This window comes from Pantherophis guttatus, chromosome 5 (genome assembly GCF_059756535.1).
Source record: "Pantherophis guttatus breed Tessera chromosome 5, ASM5975653v1, whole genome shotgun sequence".
Taxonomy (NCBI): Eukaryota; Metazoa; Chordata; class Lepidosauria; order Squamata; family Colubridae; genus Pantherophis; species Pantherophis guttatus.
This window is the reverse complement of record NC_142067.1, coordinates 70,057,597-70,085,168: the sequence shown is the minus strand read 5'-3', so window position 1 is coordinate 70,085,168 and position 27,572 is coordinate 70,057,597. Positions and strand designations below refer to the sequence as shown.

Below are 27,572 nucleotides of genomic sequence, written 5' to 3'. Positions count from 1 at the left end.
TATGCAGTGTTTATACATAATTACATAAAAAAAATCTGGTGTCACTTATACTATATATTTCTAATTGGTTTCTGCACCTTTTTCTCCTTCCTTAATTTTATAATTCATCCATTCATACCACCTTCCCCACACGGTATAGTAGTATGAATTCTCATCATTATTTATTTCATGGGTTAATTTACTTATCTCTGCACACTCCAAATTTTTCTAATGATAAGTTCTTCCGGTGGTGGGTCTTTCTCTTTCCAGTATTGTGCGTATGCCAGTCTAGCAGCTGTAGTTACGTGTATCAGGAGGTGGACCTTTTCCTTTCCATACCCTTTCTTTACTATTCCCAGGAGAAATATTTCTGGTGTCAATTCAATATCTTCTCCAATTATTTCTTGCAACCATCTCCAAATTCTACTCCAGTATCTTTTTGCCTCGGGGCATGTCCACCACATATGAAAGAAGGTGTCCTGACCATGACCACATTTCCAACAGTTTGGATGCATATTGGGGAACATCTTTGCTAATCTAGCAGGTGCTAAATGCCACCTATGGAGCATTTTGTAATGATTTTCCTTATATGTGGCAGCTCTTGTCAATTTATAATTTTTGTTCCACGCGTCTTCCCATTCATTAAAGTTTAAACTGTGCCCAATATTTCTCTCCCATGCTGTCAGTTGATTTCTGGCTGCATCCTCGGCTCTCTCTTCATCTAATAGGTAGTTATATAACTTGGCCAAAGCTTTTTTTCCTGTTCCCATCAAAATTTTGTCTATTCCATTATATCCTAATTCTAAACCATATTCATCCTTGTCTCTCTGGTATCTTGATTTTATTTGCAGATAGGTCCACCAATCTAGAATTATACCTTGATCTCTCAATACATCATTTGATTTGATATTTCCTCCTCCGTCCACGATGTCTTTATATCTGCACAGTTTCTCCATTCCCCATCTATTGGGGTAAATCAATGCCTCCACCATGGAGAGCCATTTTGGGACTTTTACATAGTATCTCTGCCTAATTCCCGTCCATGTTTGTATTAGGGAGTCCCTAATTTTATGTCTATGGAAATAAGTTTTCTTTTTCTTCTCTGTGTCCCATAAATATGCGTGCCACCCTTTCTGTAAATCATGGCCTTCTAGAGTTAGAATTCTCTTATTTTCCAGAGTGACCCATTCCTTTATCCATATTAGTTTGGCTGCCCTATAATAAATTTCCCAATCTGGGAGTCTGAATCCTCCCATGTTCCTTTTTTCCTGTAAGATTTTGAGAGAAATTCTTGGTCTTTTCCCCTCCCATACAAATTTCCTAATATTTTTATTTAATTCTGAGAAAAATTTCTTATCTAAATTTATTGGTATATTTTGATATAAGAATAGGATTCTGGGGAGGATATTCATCTTAATTGCGGCAGTTTTGCCTATAAGTGACAATTTGGTTTTCCTCCATCTGTCCAAATCTTGTTTCATTTTATTAATTAGTGGGGTGTAATTGTCTTCCTTTAGGGATGAGCACCTTTTAGTTATCCAAATTCCTAAATACTTTGTTTTTTTGACAACTTGCAGCCCCAGGGTTCCTTCTATCTCTTTCTGCTGCACCTCAGTTACATTCTTAGTTAATATTTTGGTTTTGGATTTGTTCAATTTAAGGCCTGCCACCTCTCCATATTTGCCTAATTCCTCTAATACTTTTTGCCCAGATTCTATTGGGTCTTCTAATATTAGTGCCACATCGTCCGCGAACGCTTGCATTTTATAGACCTCCTTCCTAATTTTTAGGCCTTTGATTTCCTCATTCTTCCTAATTTTTCGTAACAGAACTTCTAGGACTAAGATGAATAATAACGGCGACAAGGGGCAACCCTGTCTTACCCCCTTCTTAATCTGGAATGTTCTTATCCTATCTCCATTTACTAAGATGCTCGCTCTCTGGTTGTCGTAAATAATTTTTATCACCTTTTCAAAGTTTTGCCCAAATCCCATTATTTTAATTTGCTTAATCATAAAATTCCAATTTACATTGTCGAATGCCTTTTGGGCATCCAAAAAGACTAAGGCCATCTGCTTTTCGGGGTGCTCTTCATAGTACTCTAAAATATCTAAAACAATTCTCAAATTGTCCCTAATTTGTCTCCCTGGGAGAAATCCATTTTGGTCTTTATGGATCCAGATGTTTAATATTTTTTTTGTTCTTTCCGCCATGATGCACATAAATAATTTATAATCCGTGTTTAGAAGCGAAATTGGCCTGTAATTTTGGATTTGTCTTAAGTCGGCACCTTCTTTCAGCAGTAGTGTAACATGAGCTTCCCTCCACGAATCAGGAATTTTTGAGCCCATCAAAACCTCATTAAAAATTTCGATTAATGACTTCCGGTTGGCTCCGTTGTTGTCGCTAGACGGTCCTTTTAAGACCGCCAGCCCCGCCGCCCGTTAGAGCCGCTTCTACAGCTGAGAAGCGGCTTGGAAATCTCCACGATCTAGAGGAATCAGGAGAAGAGCCGGCGAGACAAGGTAGAGCCCCCTATGAAGTCCCCAGATTGTCTTTGTGGCTTCTGGGGAGGAAGCAGGGTGAGGCTCCCTATTCAGCTCGCTGAGGCTCCGGACTCCGGGGACAACTCTGCAGTTTGCAGAGCCAGACGGCACGACCAACGTAACGAGTGAAAGCCAAGAGAACTTTTAAAAAATAAGCAGGGTGGAATCTGGACCTGAAATTCAAATTGCAAGTATTTTCTTTAGCCCTGTGAATGAATTCAGTAATGGAGAAAAAGTAAAAGTTTCTTAAAATGGCGCCCGGCTTTAGCAATAATGAAAGCTGAAAGCGAAAGTGGAATTGTTTGAGCTCATTGCGCTACAAAGTAACAAAAAGTAACAGCACTGGCCAGAAGAAAAGGGAAAAGTTCTTTTAAAAGTGACTTGATCTGTTCCCTCTCCCTTGGGACTTGACTAAAGCTGGGGAAATTTCTGAAAGGTTTTTGTGGTGGAAAGGGAGAGAGGAAATCTTTCTTAGAAAGAATCAGGCTGCATGGAAGAATGGCTTCAAAGCAGACAAAGCCAGCTAAAGCTGCAGGGGGGGGCTCCCCCACTCACAAGCCACAAGAGCAGCCTTTAAGTTTGCAGACACAGAGCCAAACACAAGAGTCTGGATTTAAAGATTTGAAGGAATTTATTGCTGTGGCTTTGAGGAATCAAAATGAAGTTTTAGACCAGAAATTTGAAAAATCTCAGCAGGAATTTAAGGAGGTGGTTCAAGAAAAGTATGACAAGATGAAACGGGACATACTGACAGTTATGACTGGTTTGTCAGAAGCAGTGGTCCAGATTGATAAAAAAAGTGGAACAACTTAGCTCAGAAGTAGAATCCAAAATGAAGGAAGCTGATCATAAAATTTCCAATGTTGATAATAAAATGCAAAGGCTTGAAAATGAAGTGACAGTGATGCAATTTAGATTTATGGAGTTTGCTGTAAGACTCAGAGGCATAAAAGAGAACAATAGAGAAGACTTGAGAAGGGTTTGTGCTGATGCTCTTGCTGTAATGTTAAAGGTTGATCCTGATGAGATTTTATGCAAGATTGACAAGGTTTATAGAGTGAATTCCTGGGTGGCAAGGCAAAGGCAATTGCCCAGAGATGTGGTGATATATTTTACAGATAGAAGAATAAGAAATGATATTTTACAAAAGTCTTTTGTTTCTATTATTCAAGTGGATGGAAGAGAGATTGGGATCTACAAAGAGTTGCCACCTAAAATGCTAAGAGATAGAAAAGATTTTGGATTTTTGGTGACTGAATTAAAGAAACAACAAATTCCATTTAGATGGGACACCCCAGTTGGCATAATATTGAGGTATCAAGGAGAGAGATATCGATTAAATACCCTTCAAAAAGCGGAAGAATTTTATTTAAATGTTTTTAAACCTGGTGCAGCATCTCCACGTACTTCCTCAATGTTAGCCATAGTGGAGGGTGAGAAAGAGAAGCAATTTGAACAAGAGCTTGAAGAGCAGAGGAAACAAATGGAGATGGAGGCAATGGAGACTCAAGGAGCAACAGGGGTTTTTTTAGATAAACCATTGCTGGATCTTCCTTTAGAACCTATAGGTGAACCACCTAAAAATACAAGAGAAGTGGCAGCGGATCTTGATCTGATGTTGCACAGTGCTAAAGATCAGCGTATAACTCAAGCAGCTTACAAACAATTTCTAGAGAAACAACAATATCAGAGTTCTAAGCTACCACAAGACAAACAGGGAGTCAATGGTAAAGCACAAAAATCTGAAGCCATGGGAGGAGCTAAACTGAAGACTACTAGTTTGGAACAGCAACTTCAGCAAATGCTCTTAACGCTTCAGGAGATTACAAATGACAATTAAGTTTTTATCTTGGAATGTGAACGGACTGAACTCACCACAGAAAAGGAGGAAGATATTTCATTATTTGAGACAATTTAATAACAATGTTATTTGCTTACAGGAAACTCATATTAGAACACAAGATCAAAAATACTTGATAAATTCTAGATTAGGAACACAGTTTATAGCTTCAAATTTGGAGAAAAAGAATGGTGTAGTGATTTATACAACAAAAGTCATAGAAGCAGATGATTGTGGAAGATATATAGCAATAGAACTTCTTATAGATAATGGTCCAATTCTGGTGATTGGAATTTATGCTCCCAATCAGCAACAAGAAAACTTTTATAAATTATTGCATTCTAAAATATTACAATGGGACTATAGATCTATCCTACTTATGGGAGATTGGAATGGAGTAATAGATCCTAAAATAGATAAGAAGAGCTTGGCAAAATCATGTGTTAAACTACCACGTTTTTTTTTTTTTTTGATATGAAAGAAGATTTGGAATTGAAAGATATGTGGAGAGTGCATAACCCAAAAGAATTGGACTTTACTTTTTTTTCAGATAGACATAGATCCTTCTCTAGGATTGACTTTATTTTACTTACGGTTGACTTACTTTTAAAAACAAAGAAAACAAAGATATTTCCGAGGACTTTATCTGACCACAGCCCGGTATGGATAGAAATAGAAATGGGAAAGAATGAGAGAAGATCTTGGAGAGTAAATGAAAACTTGTTTAGATATGAAAAGAATGTAAACGAACTTAAAAAACAAATGAAAGAATTTTTTGAAATGAACTTGAATAAGGGTACCCCTATTGAAATTGTTTGGGATGCGAGTAAGACATATATGTGGGGGGTACTGATTCATATGAATTCTAAACATAAAACAAATCGACAAAGAAAAAGATTAGAATTGGAAGGAGAGATAAAGAAAAAAGAGCAGTTGCTTATAAAAAATCCAACAGATGAAAAATTACAAGGAATTATAAAACTTTTGAAAGATCAATTTCACATGCTCACAGCGGAACAAGCAGCAACTAATTTACAATTTGCGAAACACAATACATTTTGCAATGCCAATAAACCGGGCAGGTGGTTGGCTTATACATTGAGGAAACAACAGAGTACTCGGACTATTGGTAGTATTGAGTATAGAGGGAAGGAAGTATTTCAACAAAGACTAATCAAAGAAGCCTTCTTAGATTATTATACCAAACTATATGCCAAAGATGACATACAGAATGAATTTATAAATAAATATCTAGAAGAAAAGAGAGTTATAAAAATTTCTAGTGATCAAAAGGAAAGAACGAGTCTACCAATAACAGCTGAGGAGATTATTGTTGCTATTAAACAACTGAAAACAGCTAAAGCTCCAGGAACAGATGGTTTAACTGTGGTGTACTATAAAACTCTACAAGCAGAAATGTTTGAACATCTTAAAGACTTATTTTGTAGCATACAACAAGGGGGAAAAATACCCCCTTCATGGAAAGCAGCTTTTGTCTCTTTGATACCGAAAGAGGAGGCAGGCTCTACAAAACCGGAAAATTTTAGACCAATATCTCTCCTGAATACGGATTATAAAATTTTTGCGAAAGTATTAGCCAACAGATTAATGCCAGTTATTCAAGAGGTGATTCATCATGATCAAGCAGGATTTATAGAAGGCAGATATATAAAGGATAATGTGAGGTAAATTATAGATTTATTGGAATATCTTGAGAAGAATAAACAGATCTCTGCAGTGCTGGTGTTTTTGGATGCGGAGAAGGCCTTTGATCGAGTGAATTGGAATTTTCTATTAAAGACTTTAAAAAAGATGGACTTTGGGGATCAGTTTGTACAGGCGGTTTCAGCAATCTATCAAGAACAAACAGCACAAATTATTATTAATGGAAGTTTAACTACAAATTTTAGTATAGAAAAGGTACAAGACAAGGTTGTCCGTTATCCCCGTTGTTGTTTATTTTAACTCTAGAAGTCTTGTTGAACACAATACGGGACACAAATACTTTGAAGGGAATAGTGATAAGGCAAGAGGATTACAGAACAAGGGCATTTGCAGATGATCTGGTTGTTACCCTAACACAGTCGATGGAATCAATAATTCACATTATAGAAGAATATGGTATGGTATCAGGATTCAGACTGAATCAGAAAAAAACCAAGATGATAGTTAAAAATATGACAGTTGATCAAAAGAAGGAACTGGAAAGGAAGGCAGGCTTTGAAATAGTATCAAAGGTGAGATATCTAGGAGTTCAAGTTGCAGATTCAAATATAAAACTGTTTCAAAATAATTATGAGGTGTTGTGGCGAAAGGTACAAAAGGATATGGAAACTTGGAAAAAACTGCAGCTGTCTCTACTTGGAAGAATAGCAGCAGTTAAAATGAATGTTCTACCTAGATTTTTATTTTTGTTTCAAATGATTCCGGTGCTTAAAAGTGATAAACAGTTGATGGAATGGCAAAAAGGAGTGAATAAGTTTGTTTGGAATGAGAAAAAGCCAAGAGTTAAACTGAAAATTATGCAAGATGTTCATGAAAGGGGTTGTCTTAAACTTCCAAACCTGCGATTGTATTATGAAGCAGCAGCGTTTACACAAGCAAGTGATTGGTTTGGAAGAACAAAGACTGGAATATTGAATATTGAGAGTTATGACCTTGAATTTGGTTGGCATGCATATTTATTCTATGAAAACAAGGTGGATAAAGTATTCAACAGCCATATACTTAGAAGCTCCTTGATGAGAGTATGGAAGAAGCACCGACTCAAATGGGATTACAAAATACCGTTGTGGTTGGATCTTGGTCATATTACATGGAATATAAATATAAAGTCACTCGGGGGGGGGCTATACAAAGAAGTACTTTTTAATGATGGGGCAGATGGCAATTGAAGTCATTAAATACACTGTTGGAAGAAGGGATTAATTTAACTTGGTTACAGTATAATCAACTTCAACTGAGATGGAGAGAAGATCAAAAAATTGGATTAATGTTGCATGAAGAAGAACTGGTTAGGCAGATAAAAGAGAAAGGCCCAATGCATATTAAGAGAGTTTATAATGTTTTGTTAGAAAGAGATTCAGAAAATGAATTGGTTAAAGATTGTATGATAAAATGGGCACAAAATTTTGGAGAACCAGTTATGATTGAAACCTGGGAAAAAATATGGGTTCAGAATGTTAAATTTACACAGTCACAGAATTTGAGGGAAAATTTTTATAAAATGTTTTATAGGTGGCATTTAGATCCTAAGAAATTGTCATGCATGTATCCTAATGTTCAACCAAAATGTTGGAGATGTGATTGCTTAGATGCTACATATTATCATATATGGTGGACATGCAAGAAAGCAAAGGTTTTCTGGATAAAAAATTTGGTGGGTTATGCAAAATGTTTTGAAGAAAAAAATTCAATTTTCTCCTCAATTGTTTTTATTGGGTATAATTAAAGGCTTTTCAGTGGGTGAAACAAAATTGATATTGTATATGGTGACAGCAGCTAGGTTACTGATTGGTCAATATTGGAAAAGGGATGATATGCCTACAATTCAAGAATGGATTTTGAAGATGGCCAGTTTTGCAGAAATGGTGAAGATATCAGCATATTTAAAAGACCGGACTCAGGAGACTTATGCATGGGAATGGAAGAAATGGATAGATTATGTGCAGAATAAATATCAAACTAGGAAGTACCAGATAGCTTTTAGCTGAATGTTGTGTAGAAATGTATAGTATATAGGGGGCAATATAGCTTATTGTTATGTAGAAATGTATAGTGCACAGGGGGGAGAATAGAGGGGTGGTAAAGTATGTTATAATACAATGTGGACGGATTTCACCTTGGGGAAGTCATGGGAGGAGAGGAGAGTTAGGGGGAGTTAGGGAGGGATGGGGGGGAAATGGAGAAAAATTGGTATTTGTAAAACTTTTTCAATAAAAAAAAATTCGATTAATTTGGGTTGTAATATTTCTTCCAATTTTTTGTATATTTCTCCTGGGAATCCGTCCGGGCCTGGAGCTTTATTGTTTTTGAGTTTAGAGAGGGCTGTTTTGAGTTCTTCAGTTGTTATCTTAGCATTTAACATCTCCCTCTCTTCCTCAGTTATTTGATGGAGCTCAGCGTTCATCAGATATTGATCTATTTTTTCTTCCGAGACCTGCTCTTCTTTGTATAGGGTTTCATAATATTCTCTCGCTCTTTCTAAATTATCTTCTTTATTTAAAAGATTGCCCTCGGCGTCTTCTAATATCTGTATTGTCCCTTTTTCATTTTCTTTTTTTAATTTATAGGCCAGCCATCTGCCCGACTTATTGGCATTTTCAAAGTTATACTATTTTGTTCTTTTTATTTTTTGAGCTAGCTCCTCTTGATCCAAGATGTTTAATTTATGTCTCCACATCAGCCAATTCTCTTTTGCTACTTTATCTCTAGGATTTTCCTAGAGTTCTCTTTCTGCTTCCTCTAAATGTTTAGTGAGGTCTTCCCAGGATTTTCTTTTTGCTTTGTTTTTATATGCCGAATATGATATTACTACCCCTCTTAGATAGGCTTTCATTGTATCCCACACTATTTCAAGGGATGTCCCTTGGTTTCCATTTTCTATAAAGAAGGTCTTTACTTCTTCTTTCAATTTTTCTACACACTCTTTATCGTTCAGTAGTTTCACATTGAACCTCCATCTCTGGTTTTTCTTTCTCTTTGTATTTCTCCACTTTATTTCCAAGGGGTTATGATCTGCCCAAATATTTGGGCTGATTTCTGCCATTTCTATTTCTAACCCCAGCTTCCTGGTGACCCATGCCATGTCTATTCTCGACCATGACTGTTGCGGATTGCAATAGAATGTATACTGACTTTCACTTGGGTGTAAAGTTCGCCATATGTCAATTAGGTTCATTTCCTCAACTAAATCAGAAAATGCTTTTGGTAAGGTTGCCCTTTTATTTTTATTAATTTTGTTGCTTTTATGGTCTTTGTCTGGGTCCACGATTCCATTGAAATCACCTATCATGCAAATTTCGTTGTATTCCATTTTTCCTAATTGCTCGTGAAGCTTTTGAAAATATTCTCCTTGTTTTTTATTTGGGGCATAAATGCCCACTAATAACATTTTGGCATTGTCTCTCGTAACTTCAACCATAAGGGTTCTTCCCTTTGTATCATTGTATTTCAATTCTGCTTTGATTCCTTTTTTAACATAGATTGCTACCCCCCTCGTTTTTTCCCCTGCTAATGAGGTAAATAATTTACCATATTTTTTGTACTCAAGACATTTACCCTCATCCTTTTTTATGTGGACCTCCTGTAAGCAAATTACATCCAGATTTTGTTTTGCTAGCTTTGTGAGTATTAATTTTCTCTTTTTGCTTTCATTTAGTCCATTAACATTTACTGAAATTAGTTTCAGATCATTCATTTCTATTCCTATTTCTATTCCTTGTCTGGTCTTAGTTTCTATTTGTTCTTGCGGCTCTTACTGGTCTCGCTTTTTTCCCCTTGGCTTCTTCTTCGGTCTTCTTCTCCTCCGCGGTTCCTTCCTTGATGTCCCATTGATGTGCGGTCCCCTCTTCTGGATTTACCACTTCTATTTCCTCTCTGCTACTTTGTTCTTCTTCCACACCTCTTAACTGATCGAGAAAATCTTGCGCAGTGCTTAAACTGTCTATTTTTATTTTTCTCCCCTGCCAGGTGATTAGCATCCCTTCTGGCAGGAGCCATCTAAATAATATATTCCTTTTGTTCAGTTGCACCGCTAAAAATCTGTAATCCTTTCTCATCTCCCTCACTCTTCTTGGAACCTGTTTTAGTATTATCACTTCTTTTTCTCTGTAGGTTATTTGTCCTTCTCTCGCCATATACAGGATGTCTTTTACTTTTTTTCTCACGAACCTAATATGAACTTCCCTGGGGAGCCTATTCCTCCTCGCATAGTTTGTTTGGACTCTATAGACGTCGTCCAGTTCTCTAATAATCTCCTGCTTATCCTGTTGAAGTACCTCCACAATCAATTCGGCCATCTTCTCCCCCAGATCCTCCTCTTTATCTTCTTCAACATTCTGGAAGCGTAGATAGAATGACGCCCTATCCATCTCCAATTTGATTAATGAGTCTTCAAGTTCCTTGTTTTGCGTCGTCAGTGTCTGGTCCACCATATCCAATTTCTTCTCATTTTGCTCTATTCTTAACTCCGCCTTCTGAATTCTCTGTTCATTGTTGAAAATTGAGACTTGAATCTCATTCATCTTTTGGTCTAGTTGGTGGATATCTGATTTCAATTCAGTGTGATTATTAGACATTTTTTCCTGCATAGCCATCATCGTTTCTTGGATTAATGTCAATGTTGATTGCACCGTTTTTAATGTTGGAGTTGCTGTGGCTTTTTCTGTTTTTGATAGTCCTTCCGTTGACTTTTGGATAGCCGGGGAGGTCATAGTTATGGTGGGATTTGAGGGGGTCTTTTTCCCTGTTTTCAGGATTGTTGACGACATGCTCGTCATTTCTTTCAAAATTATTTTTTGTTCTTTAATTATTTTCTCGATATTTATCCAGATTTTCATGTACTGGCTGCCACCTCTTTTTATACTTCTTCAAAAATGAATATGATTTATTTGTCAGTCACTTTCAATTAATCATTCTATATCACTTTCAATCAATTACTTAAAAATATATCCTAAGTTGATTTATAATTCGTAGTTGATTTGTATTTAATTAATGTATTAATTAACCCTTTGCTAATGGAGATTCGTTGTGCTTACTAATAATTAATTCAATTCCTTCTAGAACATGATAAATCTCTAATTTTCCTTAGTAACTTAAATGACAGTACTACCTAAATAAATTACAATTATAATCTTAGCTAAATATCTTATAGCCTTCTTTTTTTTCCTTTTAAATAATTTTAAATAGTGATAATTTTTAAATAATTTTTTAAAAAAGATTTAAATAATTTTCATTCAAACTCCTATATGACTATGTACCAATGAATTAATTAGCTGAATACTGTAATCCTTATATTACTAAATATCAATAAGTTAATATATAAAATATGTAAAGGTGCTATAGGTACAAATGAGTATAGTTAGATAGTTAATTAAATAAGTGCAAATCAGATAACACTATATAAAACTATATCTTGTAAGCAAGGAAAAGTCAGGACTTAAATAACATAAAAGTTAACAGTTCTTATTAATAACACTATTACTATGCAGAGGGTCAGAATGTTAAAGACAGAGTTATCAAAAGTAAAGAGAATAAAGAGGAAAGGTATCAAATTGCAATAAGGGACTAACAGTGTTTTCCACAAAGGTAATGTTTTTTTTTTCACTCAGTCACCAATCTCCTCCAATCCTTCCTTAGCCACAGCCAAAGCTCTATGATAAATCTCGCAGCTAGATTGTCTCTATGCCTGTCCTTTCCAGTTTTTGCTCTGTCAGGCTTCTTTAATGGCTGCACTTTCTGTTCTCTGGTACAGGCAAGTAGGGTCCAATCTCCAGTTTAATTCACCTTCCTGCTATGGCCAGCAAATGAGGAACAGAGTTTTTCTGGGTTCTTATGTTTTCTTTGCTCTCTGTGCCCACCAAACCTCTTTTTACGCAGGCGGTTTCAGCGTCCTCAGTCTTTCATTCTCTGCGCCGGCTAGACGAGCTCTGTGCCTTTACAAACTGCTCTCTGATCTCCGTCGCCACTCGTTTCCACTCTGAGCCCCTCGCACTCGGCTATGCCGGCCCCTTTTTGACGTTCAAATCCACATAGGCAGGGAAAGCACGTTTCAATCTCGACATTGCAACCTCTGATCTTCCTTGCTTCCCTCTAGTTGTCAGCTACCATAGCTTCAGGTCAGCCATTGAAAGGCTGACTCACTCACACTGGTTTAACAGAGCCGCCCGGTTTTTGCGAGGAGTGCTTGCGCTTCACTTTTTCGCTCACCCAACTCTCCCTATTGTCCGCAGGGCTCTCCAGGTCCCGCGCCCCCGAAGGGATCCCCAAAATGTGGTGACAGGCGGTGTTGAGGAGTAGCGGTCACTCACTCAGCACCATGTCGCTGCAGCTCACCAACCGGAAGTCCTCAACAGATTATATTTTTATCTGGTTTCCAGCCTAGTTTTGGAACAGAAACAACTACACTCTCCCTGTTAAATCCCATTCTCTCTGTCTCTCCCCACCCCCTCCCCGTGTGTGTGAGAGAGACAAAGAGACAGAGACAGGCAGAGAAAAAGAAAGAGAACAGAGTTGCTTCTTCTTTCAGCAGTTTTTAGTGTCACCACCATGATAACTAACCAATTTTCTGAGATCAAGTTGACAATTCTTTATCACAGTAATTTCACTTTTGCTTACTGAGACAGGATTAGTATTGGGTGACTGTGCTTCTAGGCCCGTGATGGCGAACCTATGGCACGCATGCCACAGGTGGCACACAGAGGCATATTAGTGGGCATGCCAGCTCAGCTCTGGGGCGCATGCACCTGCCGGCCAGCTGATTTTCGGGCCTTTTGGGCCCACCAGAAGTAGGGAAACAGGCTGTTTCCTGCCTCTGGAGGGCCTGGGGGCTGGGTGAGGAAGGCCCGTTTTTCTTTCTTACCTGGCTCCAGATCCTCTCTGTGTATCTGGGAAGGGCAAAAACAGCCTTTCCCACTCCCTTGGAGGCCCTATGGAGGCTGAAAGGGCCCATTTCCCGACTCCCGGTGGGACAGGAAGTGACTTTTTTCCTGTCCCCAGCCTCCAGACACTCCTAGAGAGGCTCCTACAGACTCCTAGAGAGGCTCCTACAGACTCCTAGAGAGGTTCTGGAGGCTGGGGACAGCAAAAAATGTCACTTCCTGTCCCACCGAGAGTTGGGAAATGGGCCCTTTCAGCCTCCGTAGGGCCTCCAAGGGAGTGGGAAAGGATGTTTTCGCCCTTCCCAGATACACAGAGAGGATCTGGAACCAGGTAAGAAAGAAAAACGGGCCTACCAGGCCATCATGTGCCAGGAGCGGGGAGGAGGGGGGAGGGGGTTGCACATGCATGCGCCTGGGCACGTGCGTGCGTGACCCTCCTCCACCCCCTGTCTGCTGGCATGCGATGGCAAAAAGGTTAGCCATCACTGTTCTAGGCCCTCAAAATTATGATGTGAGGTTCCAGATCACTATGTGAAAATGTTTCTTAACTTAAATATTGCTTTGGATGCTCATCACTATCATTAAACACATAAATGAACCATGATCTAGTAACACTTAGCTTGATATTTGAACTAGGGCTATGCAAACCATTCAAAATAATTGCTTCCTAATGTGTAGGAATAAACCTTTGAAGTTGGATCTTTTGCAAATTGGATTTTTTTTCCAGGAACATCTCATGTGCATGCATAGTCTCTTCATTTTGTTGTAGAGAATCCATGGTACACTTCTTTTTAATTGCTAATGTCAAATACTTGAGATATATATTGATAAAATTGGTTACAAATATTTACATTTATCAGTAGAAAGTTAGCACCCACCCCTGTTAGAAGAATGAAATATTTTAGGAAATATTAAAAAGGCAGAATATTATATTTTCCCTAAAGGAGAAATATGTTTCTAAAGATAGAAACTCAGAGCCTCAGCTCTCTGCCCCAAGTAGAAACTAAGGAGCCAACTTTTAGAAATGCAGACAGGACTGCCATTCAAGACAGGATTAAAACCCCAAGGAAGCCAGCATCTAGGATTAATTACATTTGTTAAATAAGATTAAAACCCCCAACTCATTGCTGGCCTTCACGAGACAAACTAATTAAAATCAAATAAAATACACAAAACAAGCCTCTAAATTACAAAATGCTGTAGAACAAACTGTATAAAAATCCATGTACTCATCAAACCAAGTGGTCAGCTGCCCAGGATCACACGAGCTTGGTAGTTCTGCTTCACCATTAAACCATCTTTCCAATCACCCTCCATGTTTCCAGTGTTTTTCTCCCCACTTGGAACTGAACCAAATGGTTATTTCTTCCAACAATTTGGCATCCCAGATGGGACTCCAAGCTAACCTGACCAATGGACCTGGCCCAGGTAAGCCTCCTTTGCTGGCATGTACCCATTGAGTCTGTGGGTGGAGAAGACTGGTGGTCAGGGGCTGGAGGGTCAGGAGAGTTTGTGAATTGCCTGCATGTTCCTCCGGTGCTCACCTCTTCCAGGAACCATTTCACGCAGTGGAGAGAAAGACGTATCTCAGAAGATGAATGGAGCTACTCCACTGCGTTAGGGAGCCAAACCATGGATATTTTAAGGGAGATGTTTGGCCCGGCAGGATTCCAGGCACCAGGGACTGGGATGGGGTGGCAGAGAAATATAGAACCTCAACCAGACCAAGGACCTGGGGGGCCCTCCCTTCCACTGGCTGGGGGAATGGACCAGGGATATAAGGCATTGCAAACCAGGCAGACTGCTCAAAGATCATCAGCAGATCCTGTGGATCATCAGCAAAGTCCATTTGCTAATCCCAGGACCATTGGGCCTATGGGGCAAAAGCCCCAGATCCCACTACAGGCCTGGCCAGGGGTTGGTCTACTAGGAAGGTGGGAACCACCTACTCTGAAGGCTTCCTTCAACGGCAGTGCTGAGAAGATGGCTTTGTTTATAGGCCAGGTGATAGACCACTTAGACCCTATGTACATCCCAATGGGCCATGGTGATGGCTGTGGCAGGAGTCATGGAAAGTGAGGCAGCCAAATAGGTGGCTAGACTATACCGTGATCATGCTGGGGAGCTCGGAGATATTGGTCTATTCCTCTCTTTGTTGCAAGAGCGCTTTGAGGATAATACCAGCATACAACAAGCGGAAGGGGATCTGTTGGTGGCCAGGCAGTGTGGCCGGCCCGTGGTCAAATATGTATGGGAATTCTGGCAGTTGGCGGGGAATGTGAGAGGATGGCTGGAGAGATTACTGGTACACCAATTTAAGGCCAGGTTAGATCAACCTTTGAGGCAGGTCTGTGTGACTCATGGCCTGCCACCTCGTTTGGGGGTGTGGATTCAGGCAGCCACAGAAATTGACATTGAATTCAGGAGGGTGGACCAGCCACAGGTAGAGTGGTCTGGAAGAGGATGAAAATCACCAGATCGACTAGTGCAGATGGGCCCAATGCCACAGTTGTCTGCCTCATCCCCCTCTACGGCCCCACTCATTAAGAGCAGACCAACTTGTACTCCAATGACATGTTTTTGGTGTGGGAAGCCAGGACACAGGGTGATTGACTGTTCAGAGACAGGACTCAAGCCTCCCACTGAAACATCTAAACTTATTTATTTATTTATTTATTACATGTATTTATATGCCGCCATTCTCCCGAAGGACTCAGGACGGCGAACACAAGTTAAGAAACAAGTACAATAAAATCATAATTTAATCCAAATAATTAATTAGTAGTAAATAATAAAGCCCGGAATCAGTCTCAGCCTATTTGTTTGAAAAGCCAAGTCTTCAAGTCCCGACGGAAGGAGCGGAGATCAGGAGCCGTCCAGAGCTCAGTAGGTAATTCATTCCAGAGGGTGGGAGCACCCACAGAGAACGCCCTACCCCTGGGCACAGCAAGGTGACATTGGCTCGCCTTCAGAACCCTGAGGAGAGCGGCCCTATGTGAGCGAACAAGATGGTGAGAGGCAGGCAGGAGAAGGTCATGCAAATATCCTGGACCTAAGTCATGAAGGGCCTTATAGGTGAGGACTAGCACCTTGAAGCGGACCCGGAGAACCACTGGTAACCAGTGCAGCTCACGCAGGAGGGGTGTTATATGGGAGTAATGAGGGGCTCCCATAACAACCTGTGCAGCTGCATTCGGGATCAGCTGGAGTCTCCGGGTACATCTCAGGGGAAGGCCCATGTAGAGGGAATTGCAGTAATCCAAGCGGGAAGTAACCAGGGCATGAGTGACTGTGCGAAGGTCATCTTGGTCCAGGAAAGGGTGCAACTGGTGCACCAGGTGAACCTGTGAGAAGGCCCCCCTGGTCACGGCCATTAGATGGTCTTCTAGGGATAGCCGAGCATCCAGGAGGACACCCAAGTTGCGAGCCCCATCAACGGGTGCAAGTTTTTCCCCATCTATCAAAAGTGATGGAGCCTCTGAAACCCGAGATGCCGGCATCCACAGCCACTCAGTCTTAGAGGGATTGAGTTTGAATCTGTTTCTGCCCATCCAGGCCCATACCTCCTCCAGGCAACGGGACATCACGGAAAGGGCATCTCTGGGGTGGTCTGGGGTGGAGATGTATAATTGGGTATCATCAGCATATTGATGATATCTCACCCCAAAGCCACGAATGATCTCACCCAGTCGCTTCATATAGATGTTAAAGAGCAGGGGGGGGAGAACCGACCCCTGAGGCACCCCACAATTAAGGGGCCTCGGGGTGGATCTCTGCCCTCCCGCCCATACAAACTGAAAGCGACCCGAGAGATAGGAGGAAAACCATCATAAGACAGTGCCTCCCACCCCTAACCCCACAAGTCGCTGCAGTAGGATACCATGGTCGATGGTATCAAAAGCCGCTGAGAGGTCAAGTAGGACCAGGATGGAGGAACAACCCCGATCCCAAGCCCACCAGAGATCATTCACCAGAGTGACCAATGCCGTTTCCGTGCTGTGACCGTGTCGGAAGCCTGATTGGTACGGGTCAAGGTATTCTGTTTCCTCCAGGAATTGTGGGAGCTGTTGAGCCACTACAGTCTCAACAACCTTCACGATGAAGCGAAGGTTGGAGACGGGATGATAGTTATTAAATGAGTCTGGATCCAGAGAAGTCTTCTTGAGGAGAGGTTGAACCACTGTCTTCTTAAGAGAGGCGGGGAAGTTCCCCTCTCTCAATGAAGCATTGACAATTGCCTGGATCCAGTCTCTAGTCACCTCTCTGGCAGCCGAAACCAACCAGGAGGGACAAGAGTCCAATAAGCAAGTGGAGGAACTAAGTTTGCCCACAATCCTGTCCACTTCCTTGACAAAAACAGGGTCAAACTCAATCCAGATATTATTCTCAAGACCCACCCTAGTCTCCCGATTGGATTCTGCCCAGTCAGAGTCCAATCCGATCCGGATCTGAGCGATTTTATCTTGCAGAAACTGTACAAAATCCTCAGCTCTGCCCTGCAAAGGGTCTTCCCTCGCTCCCTGATTGAGGAGGGAGCGGGTCACATGAAACAGGGCCGCTGGGCGGTTTTCTGCAGATGCAATGAGGGCGGCGAAGTAGTGACATTTCGCCGCTTCCATCACCACTAGATAAGACCTAATATGGGTTCTTAACTGTGTTCGGTCGGATTCAGATCGGGAGGACCTCCAACTCTCCTCTAAGCGTCTTTTCCGACATTTCATTTCCCGGAGCTCCATGGAAAACCAAGGAGCAATCCGGGATCTGCGTCAGGTTAGAGGCCGCAAAGGTGCGATTCTGTCCAAGGCGTCGGTAGCCACCCATTCCCAGGATGCCACCAGAGCCTCAGCTGAATCACAGGATTGAGAGGTGGGGAATGTCCCAAGCTCCTTCAAGAACCTTTCTGGGTCCATCAGGAGCCTAGGGCAGAACCATTTTATGGGTCCCGTCTCCCAGCGGCAGGGGTTGGCAGATTGAAAGTCTAGTCTAAGGAGGGAATGGTCAGTCCATGACAGGGGAGTGATGGAAAGTTCCCCCTTACCATGACCATTTATCCACTGCCCAGAGAGAAAAACCAGGTCGAGTGTGTGTCCTCCCCTATGAGTTGGGCCCTGAATAACCTGAGTCAGGTCCATGGTTGCCATGGAGGCCATGAACTCCCGGACTGTCTCAGATGACTCACCAATCGAAGGCAGATTAAAATCTCCCACAACTAAAAGGTTGGGGAGTTCAAGTGCCACCTCAGACAAGACATTGAGCAGTGCGGGCAGGGCTGTGGCAACATAGCTGGGAGATAGGTATGTGACCAACAAGCCTGACTGAACTCCAGGGTCCCACTTCAATAGAAGAGACTCACACCCTCCTATCTGAGGGACAGTGGCCTCCCTAGAACTCAGACTTTCTCTAACAACTACTGTCACCCCCACCCCTTCCCTGGTGTCGCAGCTGGTGCAGGACACAAAAGCCTGAGGGGCATAAATCAGAGAGAGGGATTCCCCCCTCTTGCCCCAACCAGGTCTCCGTGATACAGGCCAGGTCTGCACCCTCCTCATCAATAAGATCTCGTATGAGGAGAGCCTTATTCATCATGGACCTGGCATTCACATATATCAGATGGAAACCAGGGTCCTTCGCTTTCATATCCCCAGGAAAGCAGGGTGAGCAGGAGGTATGGGGGCAAGTCACTATCCAAATGCATCTGGTGTGATGCTCCCCACCCCTACTTCGATTTCTTCTGCCCCTTCCCACCATCACAGGTATAGCTTGTCCCACCCTCCTCTGAGCATCTTCTACGACTCCCAACCTCCCCAACCCGCTGGGACTGTCAAAATGGCATGGCTGCTGATCCTTAAGAGACCCCCTAGTCTCATTTTTATTATTAAAAACCACCCTCCTCCTGGATCCCTTTAAAATTGGATCTAAAAATCTATTTAAAAAACCCCAGAGTTTCCGTTTTTTAGCGTACCACCTCTTGGGGTTCCAAAACCCGTCATCAAGGGCAGCCCTCGATAGTTGAGAGGGCCAAACCTGCGAGAGGGGGGAGTCTCGCAGTGCAAGGAGCTCCGCAGTTGAATACATTAAAGAATAGTAATGAGCTGAGAGTGATGAAGGATCATTTTCTATTAAAGGGTGTTAGAGATGGTAAAAACAGGTAGATTAAATAAGGGAGGAAAATATGTTAAAGAGAAGACAATATGCTAAAAACATCAGAACATCAGGACATCACCGTCCTATCATGACGATGGTAAGTCTTGTGATTATAATAGGTCTATTCAATGGTGGGGAAAAAAGTCTCAAAGGCCGCCCTTTCAAGGTGATCCAAACCAGAGTCATAAGGTCAAATGAGAGATGGTCCGTCCCACCATAGTCCAAGACTCTCAAACTTAAGCAAGGGACAGCATGAAAGAGCATACGAAAGACCCCAGAGAAGTCCCGAGGGGTGCAACATGTGAGTCCATCAACCCCTGGAACTGAGAGCAAACCAACTAACATAGAGACAGCCAGTGAAAGTGAGGATGAGGGGGAGGCTGATCCTATGGTGAGTAAGGCTATCAAACCCTTCCTCATTCCTGTGGTCCTGACTGCAGGGAGGCATGGAGAGTGTGAGGCCCTAGTGGATTCAGGATGCACCAGATGCCTAATAAGTAAGGCCACAGCAGAAAAAATAGGGGCAGGACTAAGGCCTTTAAAACGTTCCATTTGCTTCGAGCATATGGACAGGTCCTTGTTAGGAGGCCAACCAGCAACACATGTGACCAAGAAACTCACTCTGGAGAGGGGGCTCATCAAGAGCGCATAAGATTTGTGGTGGTACCCAACATAACAGAGGAGGTTGTATTGGACCTCACATGGCTCGATAAATGGGGCCCAACTATCTGGTGGGGGGGGAGTTGCCGACATCTAAGAATAGGAATGGGACCTGATCCACCTCCCCATGAGAACAATCCAACAGGGGTTGAAGAGAGTAGGGCGGCCGCAGAGCCAATAGGCTACCCCACAGTGTATGATGATCTTAAAGAGGTGTTCAGTGAACAAGAATGCAATACCCTACCTGCCCATCGAGCCACTGATTGTGCTATTGAATTCATTCCAGGAGCTGTTTTACCTAAACACAAAATGTACTCAATGACGCCACAAGAATTGGCAGAGATGAGAACATATATAGAGAAAAACCTGAAAAGGGGTTTCATAGAGCAGGCCAGGTCTAAAGTGGCGGCTCCGGTTCTCCTTAGGGAGAAGAAAGACGGCAGCCTATGCCTCTGTATTGATTTTCATGGTCTGAATGTGGTGTGCATAGAGCACCTGTATCCACTCCCATTAATGAAGGATATGTTGGCACGGTTAGCGGAGGGACGGGTGTTTACAAAATTAGACCTACGGGAGCATTACTATAGGATTAGGATTAAACCAGGTGACGAATGGAAGAAGGCATTTAATTGTCCTCTAGGCAGTTACCAGTTTAAAGTAATGCCATTTGGATTACAAGGAGTGCCCGCTGTATTCATGCAGCTTATTAACAAAGTGTTACAAGATCAGTTATATAACAGTGTTCTTGTATACCTGGATGACATTCTAATATATACCAAGACACTAGAAGAGCATGTCACATTGGTACGGCAAGTCTTACAGAAACTATTAGCAGCTAAACTGTATGTAAAAGAATCCAAATGCAAATTCCACAAGTCTCAGTTGGACTATTTAGGCTTCTGCATATGCTCAAAAGGGGTGGAGATGGACCCCACAAAAGTGCAGGCAGTATTAGATTGGCAGGCCCCACGAATGAGAAAGCAATTGCAAAGCTTTTTGGGATTTGCAAACTTTTATCGTCACTTTATCCTGTCCTTTGCACGAGTTGCACTTCCACTAACTGACCTCTTAAAAACCAAACATCTGGTTAATAGGCCACGTCCAGGGCATCCAATACAGTGGGATAGTGCATGTCAACAGGCATTTGAAGCATTGAAAACATTGTTCGCAAGGGAGCCGGTGCTAAAACATCCAGACCCGGGGAAGCCATTTGTGATACAGGCTGATGCCAGCAATGTAGCTGAAGCAGCGGTCCTCTTGCAAGTGAACAACCAGGGGAGATTACAACCATGTGCTTACATGTCCTGGAAATTAAGCGACACCAAACGCAGGTGGGCTATCTGGGAGAAGGAGGCATTTGCAGTATGATGGGCATTATTGATGTGGTGACATCTGTTGGAAGGGGAGGGCTTACCATTTGAGGTCTGGACTGACCACAAGAATCTGGAAGCCCTCCAAACCCCCCGTCGACTCTTGCCCAAGCAGGTCAGGTGGGCCATGTATTTCCAATGGTTCAATTTCAGCCTGAAATACATCCCTGGAGGAAAGAATTTCCTGGCTGATGCCTTGTCCCATAAACCTCAATACTCTAGTGAATGAGAACAGGTGGTACAGGCTCTCATTCCGAAACCAGTCACAGGGGATTGGATCACCCAACCAGTCTCCTATACAACCCATAGAACAACACAAGCCACAGGCATTGCCCAGGACATCCAGAAAGAACTTCCATCTGATGAATGGTACCAAGCCAATAAGTGTATTTTAAGTCATAGGGCTGATCTGGCAAGGAAAGGGACCAAAATCTATGTTCCACATAGTCTACGACTTGAAGTGTTGTGCCGATGTCATGATGTCCGGACGGCCAGACATTTCAGATTCTTAAAAATTTTGCACCTCACGAATTGTCAATTTTGGTGGCCCCAGTTAAAAAAGGATGTGGAAGACTATGTACGCAGTTGCATGACATGTACTATGATGAAGACATGGGTCAGTAAACCTCCAGGCCTCCTACAGCCAGTGGCGGCTCCTGTGAGACCCTGGGAGGAGATAGCCATGGACTTCATCATGGACGTGCCTGAGAGCCGGGGTAACACAATGATATGGACAGTAATTGATCTTTTTTTTGAAACAAGCCCATTTTGTGGCTTGCCTGGGATTACCTTTGGCTAGAAAGCTATCCAAACTGTTCTTAACAAACATATACCGCCTTCATGGAGTGCCCCGATGGATTGTCTCTGATCGTGGGGTACAGTTCACAGCCAAATTCTGGCAGAAGTTCTTGGCAACAATAGGCTCCTCACAGGGACTTAGCTCTGCCTTCCTTCCTTCTACTAATGGGCCGGTCAAGAGAGCCAATGCAATGGTAGAGAAGTATATCCTGTGCTATGTCAAATACCAACAAGTCAACTGGGCGGACTTATTACCTTTCGCCGAGGTATATCCGGTGCTACATCAAATACCAACAAGTCGACTGGGCAGACCTATTACCTTTCGCCGAGGTCGCATACAATAACACCGTACATAGCAGCACCGGATATACCCCGTTCCATATTGTTTCAGGGGTTGAATTCGTCCTGATACTCAAGTGCCCCCACCTGGAATCCGAAGAGGTGAGGTTACAGGAATGGCTGGTCAAAATGGCAAGAGTCTGGGGCCATGTTATAGATGCCCTGCAGAAGGGAGCAGATAGGTACAAATACCAATCGGATAAGAAATGGTGACCACGGACTTCCGGTTTGCTGCTGGTCGCCGCCAGACGTTCCCTCGGGATCATCAGCTTCCATTGCCTGTTTAGAGCCGCCTTCACAACGGAATGGTGGCTCGAAAAAACTCCGTTTCCATGAGGAAACGGAGATAGAGCCGGCTGGGGTGGGTAGAACTCTCTGCATAGTCCCAAAAGTTTTTTTTTTTTTACTTTTGGGACGGAGCGGATGAGATTCCCCATATCCCCAGCCGCTGCTCCGGGCTTTGGGAGACCTCTGCTATATGCAGAGCCAGGCCTCAAGAGCAAGCCTGCGAATTTAACAGATCAATTAAAGAAAATGTGAGCTCGACCTGTGATACTGAATCGCAAGTATTTTACTTATTTTATAAAAATTATTTAAGAGAAAAAAAAGGAAAGGAAAGGGGGAAAAAAAGACTTTTAAAATGGCGTCTGCCGCGGCTTGAGAAGAGGCTGAAAGGGAAAGTCCTTCCGTTTTCTATTATTACAATGTAGCGGAATACACACCATTGGCTACAATTGTAGACAAAACTTCGCTCCCGTGTTTTTTCTCTCTCTTTTTTTCCCCTGGAGATCTGATATTGCTTTTGGTTGGAAAGAAGTCTTGTCAAGTATTTGCAAGCCATTGGCACATATATCATACAGACACTAGTGGAGGCAGAAAGTGCCCCCACCCCTATGTGGAGAGGAGGGGCTTACACTGAGTATAAAACCCCCTCTAACCTTTCCACCTTGCTCTCTTTTACGTTTGTTCTCCATGAGACATGATCTTTGATAGGGGTAGTCACACACGCTGTGTGCCCCCTATCCTAATGGATATTAAGACAGCCTTTGTATATAGTTAATATGTTTTGTTATATGAATAAATACATTTATCACATTTATTCATGCATCTGCCTTTGGACTCTTCTATGCTCCTGGGTGTTTCTACGATCCCAATTTCCACAGAATGGTAGCAGAGGGAATGGTAGCAGAACTCCATTCCAGGAGCTGTTGAAAAGGCGAGATGCCCTCCAAAATAACCTGTGAGAGAAGCTCCCCTGTTGTGAACAGAGGCCTTCAACAGAGGAGAACTTCACAGCAGCCCCAGTCTGAATCAACGATGGAAAACATTGAAGGGGGTTTCCATCCAGCTACACCCTGGCAGCCAGAGGCCACCCAGATGCAGCAAGAGATCCCAGGGGCCGAGCCAGGCAATGTTGGAGAAGGCTTCTTCAGCTCTGACGAAGAGGGGGCAGAAGGACCAGATGAAAGCCTGGACAGGCAAGTGGCTGAGATGTCAGAAGAGGAGTGCCGAGCAGCGCTCGCCTCCCTCCTGAAGACAAGGGCAGCAGCCAGAAAGAGGCCTGAGGAGGCAGCACCAGAGATGCCTGCCATCCCGGTAAGGACTCCCCTGCCTGATCTCTCCAAGATGGCGCCTGCCGCCAGAGAGACTGCCCCCCCACCCAGTTTCCCGCCAAACAAAATGGCCACCAGGCCACTTCCGGAGGCAACTTCCTCCAAGATGGCTGCTCCCCTGGGCACTTTGCCAGCACCACGAGCCAGGCCATCCCCAGCTCCACAGCCCAGGCCTACAATGCCAGCCAGTCAGTTCAGCATTCCAGCGGCCCAGAGGACCACTCCGAACCCACAAGCCCCTTGCCAGGCCCCACCTGCCACGGCAAACATCAAAGAGGCCATAGAGGCCCTGGTCGCTGCCCTGCAACTTATGGAGCAACCACCCACGGGCCGCCCCGAGGTCCCAGACCCAGCTGCCCACTTAAGGAGGGCCCCAAATCCAACCTCCCACCCCCGGAGGAACCCAGATGGACCTGCAGCCTCCCACCCCCCACTGCAGAGGCGCTCACCATTCACTGAATGCTCCAGGGAGGCCCAGGCTGAGGCCTCCGCACCTTTCCGGCCCTGCTGGGATGATCCGGAGCTGCAATCCTGCCCCTCTGATGGAAAAGAGGAGATCCAGAGACATTTCCAGGCCTATCCAGCCCATGGACCTCATCTGATGGGCCTCCAGTCTCCAGAAAGATCTCCAGGCCTTCTTCCCACTCCTCCAAGGTTTCCCCGCCACCCAGATGATGTTTGGGCCTACCCTGAAGCTCCAGCCAGACCTGACTTCAGAGCTCAGAGAGGGAGATTGGAGCTCCAACAAGAAAAGGCTTTGGAGCATGCTCCATTTCCTGCACGTGCCCAGTTGCTTCAAACTACAGAAGAACTACAAAAAGGAGCCAGACCTAAGCAATCGATCCCAGGCATAGGGATCCCAATGCCATTCATGACAGGCTCTTTTCAGCCCTTTGAACAACTCCCCATGCAGTTTAATGGTAATCGTTTTGTAACTTTGCCAAATAATTTTGAAAAATTACATTTAAGTGGTCAGAATTTTAAAAAATGGTGTAAAGAGATTCAGATAATTCTCTTAAGAGAAAATACCCTGGACATGATCAAAAGACCACCTCCTTTACCTTGAAGCCCTGAAATCGAGTTCCTGCATAAAAGAGCTTACACAACCCTGTTAAGTTCTATAGACACAGCTTTTTATGCCAGTCTTTCAGATGGACTCACAGCTCAGGAAGTTTGGACTGCCCTATATAATTTGTTCCATAGTGACAATATGGCTGCAACCAGCAGATTGTCAAGAATTTTTCACAATTATAAACTCAAACCTGGTGTCAAGATGGGGGAACATTTGGCAATGCTTAAAGCCATGAGGAATGAGCTTATACAGAGGGGGGGGGAGCCTGTTCCTGACTCCACTTTAATTAGTGTAATGTTGAACTCCCTAGTCAAATCCTGGAGTCCCTTCATTATTTCTCTAGAAGGGGTTTCTAGGGAACAAAGAAATATAGAATACTTTTCTGGTCGCTTTATTGAGGAAGATTTAAGGCGCAGAGATGAGGAACAACAAGAAATGAAGGAGGCATACCACAGGCCTAGGCCTCAGAGGAGGTGCCAGGACACAAGTGAAAGGATTAATACCTTTCCCACCTGCTTTGACTGTGACATGCAAGGTCACTTTAAAAGGGAGTGCCCTCACTCTAGGGCCAACACGGCTGGACCTAAGCATAATAAAAATAAAAGAGGCGTGGAAGAGGGGCAGGTGGTCATAAAGGATACCAATTCTGTAGTGTCACAGGTGGCAATCCCACCTCCCAGGTACAGGATGCTGAGGGGCTGTGGCTTCCTGATTCAGGTGCATCAACACATATAGCTAACAAGAAGCAATGATTTAAGATTTTACACCCACTCCAGTCCTCAGTAAAAATTGCCACTGGGGACAAAACAGAGGTAACTGGGGAAGGCATGATCAATGTGCCTGGTATAGGAGATGTTACTGGGGCACTGTATGTTTCCTCAATCAAGAACAACCTTTAAGTATTTTAAAATTGACTGAGGATAAAAATGTAAAACTGGTATTTGAGAAGGGTGGAGGTTATATTTTTGAAAGTGGGGATGTTATTGGCGATATTCTAAAAATCAACCATTTGCCTTATTTTTCCCCAAAAGCAAAGGTCAAAAGGCACAAGACACCTAATAAGAGGGCACAGGGGGCTAGCGCCCAGATAGAGCAGAATGCTCCTGTGCCAACCCCCAGGTTGTCCAAACTCAAGGATGCTGGCCCTAATCCCAATGAAGCTCCTAAACCGGCTCCTAGGACATCCAAAGCCATTAAGGCTGAGCCCATTAAGATCACAACTCCTCAGCCAACCCTGAGAAAGTCTAAGGTGACCATTAATCCAGTGCCTACTGTCATTACTGCACAGACCAAGACTGGTAATGATAAGATACATAAGGTTGACAAAGTGTGCATGGGTAAACCTTTACATTTGGATTGTGCACATATATTACGCCGCAGGCTCGGCCATGCCAGCTTCCCGGTTATTAGGAAAATGCAAGATTTTTCCGATGGCCTTAAGATAAAGAATTGTAATACCTATTTGGAATGTGCCATTTGTAAGGCAGCAAAATCAAAAACTGCTGCTATACCTAAGGTCTCTTCCCAACGTGCAAGGTACCCTTATCAGCTGGTACACATGGATTTGGTTGGTCCTTTTAGGCCCTCCCTTGGCAAGGGGAGTTATTTTTTAACGGTAGTCGATGATTACTCTCGTTATGGCCATGTATTTATTTTAAAGGACAAAACTGAAGTCTTTACCAACTTCAAATATCTTTACAACCAGATCCAAAAGCAACACAAGGTGTGCATCGCTCAGGTGCAGAGCGATAGGGGAACTGAGTTTACATCCAGGACTTTTGAAAAGTGGATGAAGGAGAGAGGTATCCTCCATTTTAAATCATCACCTCAAACGCCTTCAGAGAATGGCATTGTAGAAAGGAGAAATAGCGTGCTGCAAAATGTCATGAACTGCTTACTTGCAGATGCCGACATGAGCCAAGGTTTTTGGGCAGAAGCAGTCAAAATGGCTAATTATCTAGTCAACAGGACATGGAGTAGTGTCATTAACCAAATCCCATACTTCCTGGTCCACGGAAGGAAACCTAGCCTCTCACACCTGAGAATTTTTGGTTCCTATGTCTGGGTCCATATTCCCAAGCACCTCAGAAGAAAGGGGGGCAAGGCATCGAGGAGGCTCAGATTTATAGGTTATGCAACCGGCAGCAAGGCCTCTAGATTTGTAGACAAAAATAACCTTGTCATTGTCTCAAAATCAGCTTCCTTTGAGGAGGGGTCAAATTGGTCAAGAATTCATTCCAATGAACCCGGTTATTCCCCTATTAGAAGCGACACTGAACAAGCAGCACCACCTGAAGAGGATGAACCAACAAACTCCAAGCAACTGACCAGCGAAGATCCAGATGGTGATGAATCCCTACCTGACTCTGATGATTCAGACAAGGAATCCCTGGGTGACTTCACACCTCCTGCCTCACCTAAACGACCATATCTTCGCAGTGCCTGGGACAGAGGCCCGCCCCATTTTGATTGGAAAGATACTTCCGGCAGCTCCAATTCTGACACCGATGCTCCGGATGACAATGATGATGGTGAGTGGCAATTTCCCAGACGGTCAAAACGCTCCAATAAAGGGGTGCCACCCAAAAGGTTGGACATTGGCTGTGTTGCC

At 43.1% G+C, this 27,572-nt stretch overlaps 1 protein-coding gene and 1 pseudogene across 2 annotated transcripts in view; one reads left to right on the top strand and one right to left on the bottom strand.

Annotated features, from left to right (window-relative positions):
- The window catches only part of IL1RAPL1 (interleukin 1 receptor accessory protein like 1), a 2,053,286-nt gene that overhangs the window by 1,951,370 nt on the left and 74,344 nt on the right, over positions 1-27,572 (top strand). The window lies entirely within an intron of this gene.
- LOC148113451 (uncharacterized) lies at positions 15,357-21,344 on the bottom strand (annotated as a pseudogene).